Consider the following 5,000-nt stretch of genomic DNA (forward strand, 5'->3'; position numbering starts at 1 on the left):
CTGAAGCGCGTGCGTTTAGCTCTTTATATATCTTTTGTTTTTTTTTTTGTTTTTAGACATTATTCTTCGCATCCATTTCTACAATTTTCCCACAAATGCAAAAACATGACTGATATAATTTCTGCTTCTATGGCTTGTGATAGAAGATAGGTTTGAATTAATTGCTCACCTTGTGCCACCCTACGTTCAACTGGGCCCCACAAGGCACTAGAAGTGTTTAAAAAACCCAGGCCTACATGGCTGAGGAATATGAAGCGTAAAGGAGATGATGAATGGAGAAGTATTGATTTAAAAACTCAAGATAGAGACGACTGGAAATAATTATGATTCGTTACCGAACAGAGAGAGAGAGAGAGGAGAGAGAGAGAGAGAGAGAGAGAGAGAGAGAGAGAGAGAGAGAGAGAGAGAGAGAGAGAGTTGGTTTTCCAATTGCAAAACTAAATACCGTAATAACAAAGAAAATAATATAAAATGAAATCTCAAATGCGTTATTATTTTGATTATTCGTTAATTCTCTTGTAGTTTATTTCCTTACTTCCTTTCCTCACTAGGCTATTTTCACTGAATGAGCCCTTGGGCTTATAGAATCTTGCCTTTAAGATTTTAAAATGGCACTATAAGACTATACAGCAAGATCCCACACTCCAGAAGACTGAAAATATTAAGGCTTTGAAGAGGAAACTGAAAACTTTCTTGTTTTCTATGTACTTCGATAATGTGGACTTGGCAATAAACAGCAATATACGATGTGAAATGCTGAATGTTTTGGAATGTATAGGATAAAATTATTTACGAAAGATCATGTAGAGAGTTGGGTTCCCCTGCAGTATAGGACCAGAAAAGCAGTCATTAAAGTTATTATTATTATTAGCTAAGCTACAACCTTAGTTATAAAAGCAAGAGGCTATAAGTCCAAGGGTTCCAACAGGGAAAATAGCCCAGTGAGGAAAGGAAATAAGAAAATAAATAAATGATCTGAGAAATAATAAATAATTAAAATGAAATATTTCAAAAACAGATATTTCATAAATAAACTATAGCAATTTCTAATATGATTGTAAATAATCAATGCATTTTGAAAGGCAAAATGGAAGTAAGGAAGAAGGAACAGTTAAAGCAGAAAGCTAAAATGTGGGTGGAGCTAGGGGCCGAAGGAAGCATTCCATCTCCAATCGGATATCAGGAAATTAAATTGATGTATATTATAAACTAATTTATGCGAGTCAAAATGACGGCTAAATATTCAGATAGATATATGAACACACACGCACCCCTCTCACAACAGGGTATGACTATTTCCTCTACCCCACGATCCAAGGGATGGGAAGAGCTTGGCGTGACCAGAAAGGAATAGATATATGTCTTAAGTGTCTTTTATATATATATATATATATATATATATATATATATATATATATATATATATATATATATATATATATCTATAAACTTTTCTTTATTCTATATTATTATCATTACTAGCCAAGCTACAACCCTAGTTGGAAAAGCAAGATGCTATAATCCCAAGGGCTCCAACAGGGAAAAATAGCCCAGTGAGGAAAGGAAATAAGGAAATAAGGAAATAAATAAATGATAAGAATAAATTAAAAATATATCATTCTAAAAACAGTAACAGCATAAAAAAAGATATGTCCTACAGAATATAAACTATTAACAATGTCAAAAACAGGTATGTCATTTATAAACAAAGCTACTAAAGTACTTTCCGTCATCAATTTACTAAACATCACATTTACTAAATAAACTAAGTACTATAGTAAGTAGAGCAACAGAAATAATATTATAGACCTTATATGTATCAAATTAAATAGTAGATTTGACAAACGAATGGAATAAAAGCGCTATGATCTGACACAGAAAAATTAGGACTATCAACGAAAAAAATAAAAAATAAAACTAGTTCACCCGAGTAAAAAATAAACCCAGTTTTTACTGTTTAGCGTTGTTACTATTCTTAAAATGTGTTATTTTAATTGTTCATTACTTCTCCTCTTTATTTATTTCCCAATTTCATTTTCTCACTGGGAGACTTTTCCCTGTTGGAGCCCTTGGGCTTATAGCAACCTGCTTTTCCAACTGGGGTTGAAGATTAACTAATAATAATAATAATAATAATAATAATAATAATAATAATAATAATAATAAGCCGAGAGTATTGAACAACATCCGACAAAATTATCCATTATTATTATTATTATTATTATTATTATTATTATTATTATAAGATAAACAGCAGAGACTAACAACATAAAATTGACTCGATTATAAGGTTCCTAGGTTCCAAATTCGAGAGAGAGAGAGAGAGAGAGAGAGAGAGAGAGAGAGAGAGAGAGAGAGAGAGAGAGAGAGAGAGAGAGAGAGAGAGAGAGAGAGAGAGTAATGGATAGGAATTATGTCTGTTAGTAATTTCAACTAATCAAAGATTAAATGAATTAGATTAATAAATAGATGAGCTGTATTAACAGCTGATAATATCTGACCCTATATAGGTTCATAATCTGAGGGATGAAGAATACGAACGCAGAGGTCTATAGTACAAAGCCCATGTAAGTGGTATTTCCCCATATGAACATCCTACACGTGAATAGTGCCTGGGGAAACCAGAAGAGAGAGAGAGAGAGAGAGAGAGAGAGAGAGAGAGAGAGAGAGAGAGAGAGAGAGAGAGAAAGAGAGAGAGAGATTGAGAGAGTGTGTCAATGGTATACAACCTGACAAGTCCACTTTAATCGATTATAAATCAAATAAATCGACCAGTAAATCCCATTAAACAACGAATTAATCCATTGAATAAAAGATATGAGGCTCTTCTCCCATAACTATGACAATCTCTTTTGCGTAAATTATGGCTTACTTGACAAAGTTACACATTAGAAAAAAAAATATGAAAAAATTTAAGGTCTCAATCATCACAATTTATATTAATTACGTTGTCTTCGGTGCTGTTGTAGTTTCCAATATTAATATTATGGTTAATTTCTTATTATTTTTGCTACTATTCGTCTTCGGACTCCAAGAGAGATTAGTTCACCAAACTTTCAACTGGACTCCACAAGGCACTAGAAGAGTTAGAAGACCCAGGCCTACATGGCTGAGGACTATGAAACGTGAAGTAGATGATGACGAATGGAGAAGTATTGATTTAAAAGCACAAGATAGAGACGACTGGCGAAATCTAACAGAGGACCTTTGCATCAATAAGCATAAGAGGAGGAGGAGATGATTATTTTCATTACTATCAGATACTGAGTGGGTGGAAGGGAACCTCAGTCTATTAAGGAACTGGAAAATTATAACAAAGCTAAATATTCTTAAATTCTACTTGTTTACAAGATTTGTGTACAGCTTCCTCTATACTGTTATACTTTTTTTTATCCAGGATCATGATTATGAACACATGTTAGAAACGTTTTTTGTGTATTGGTGATGGAAATAAATATAAGTATGTTTGACGTTGTCGTAATTCTTTATCAGTAGTAGTAGTAGTAGTAGTAGTAGTAATTGCTAAGCTACAACCCTAGTTGGAAAAGTAAGATGCTATACGCCCAAGGGCTCCAACAGGGAAAATAGCCCAGTGAGGAAAGGAAAAAAGGAAAAACAAAATATTCCAAGAACAGCAACGGTACCAAAATAAATATTTCCTATATAAACTTTAACAATTATGACAAAACAAGAAAGAGAGAAATTAGATAGAATAGCGTGCCGAAGTGTACCCTCAAGCAAGAGAACTCTAACCCAAGAGAGTGGAAGACCAAGGTACAGAGGCTATGGCACTACCCAAGACTAGAGAACACTGGTTTGATTTTGGAGTGTCCTCCTAGAAAGGATAAGAAAGGAAAATTACTAAAATAGGAAAAAAAACTGCCAAGTGTAATGCAAATGGCCAGGACATCTTGGATGCAAAAAGCGTCCAGAGTCCAGACAAGGCCAGGATTGCCCATTCCTATTCCAAGAAATAAAATAAAACCTAAATCAGACAAAATTACCGTTTACCTAATATAGGTTCTAGAGCTTTCAAATATGCGGACCGAAGACTATACAACAACATCTCGCTAGACATCCTAAAGGACTGATGATATTAAGACATTCAAAAGCAACCTGGAGACTTTCTTGTTCTCTAAGTGCTTCGATAATGTAAATTTGATAATGTGGAATACGCTGTGTGATACTCTAGATACCCAAAAATCTATAAGACAAGCAAATCTCGTTGGTTATATATATATATACAGAGAGAGAGAGAGAGAGAGAGAGAGAGAGAGAGAGAGAGAGAGAGAGAGAGAGAGAGAGAGAGAGAGAGAGAGAGAGAATAAATGAATATTCAATTAAAACCATAAAAGCAAAGATGTCATTATAAAAGTTAAATGGCTTTCAGAAGACCAGCTTCTGAAATAAATCAGAAAAGGAATCAAAAATAAAGGAGGGATGAGTTAATAGAAGTGTGAAAGACCATTCCACCACCGGTGGAGATTTCCGAGGCCTAAAATGAATGCTATAATAAGAAGTTGATAAAAGATAGGTTGAGGATACAGAATGCAGAAGGAAACCGCTAAGAGTTGAAAGGTCACAGATGAGTAACGAACATAGGATAGCTCAGTGCACTGTCGCCCAGTGTTTTAAGCACAGCCGAGCCTTTCTCCACCCAAGATCGGACCGGGAGGGAGAAGACAATGGCTCTCAATGACTTACAAGGTAGACCAATGGGGTTTCCATACCCCAAAATGGTAAGGAGGACAATTATTATTATTATTATTATTATTATTATTATTATTATTTGCTACGCTGCAACCCTAGTTGGAATAGCAGGATGCTATAAGCCCAGGGGCTCCAACAGGGAAACCAGCCCAGTGAGGAAAGGAAACAAGAAAAAATTAATTGTTTTAAGAACAACAACAATACTAAAATAAATATTTCCTATATAAACTATAAAAACGTTAATAAAACCAGAGGAGGAGAAACAAGAGAGAACAGTGTGCCCGAGTGTA

The 5,000-nt window shown here is 34.4% G+C and overlaps 1 long non-coding RNA gene across 1 annotated transcript in view; it reads right to left on the reverse strand.

Annotated features, from left to right (window-relative positions):
• Positions 1-5,000, reverse strand: part of LOC137636923 (uncharacterized) — a 62,475-nt gene that overhangs the window by 22,234 nt on the left and 35,241 nt on the right. The gene's annotated exons all lie outside the window — the stretch shown is intronic.

Source organism: Palaemon carinicauda, unplaced genomic scaffold, assembly GCF_036898095.1.
Source record: "Palaemon carinicauda isolate YSFRI2023 unplaced genomic scaffold, ASM3689809v2 scaffold445, whole genome shotgun sequence".
Lineage (NCBI taxonomy): Eukaryota > Metazoa > Arthropoda > Malacostraca > Decapoda > Palaemonidae > Palaemon > Palaemon carinicauda.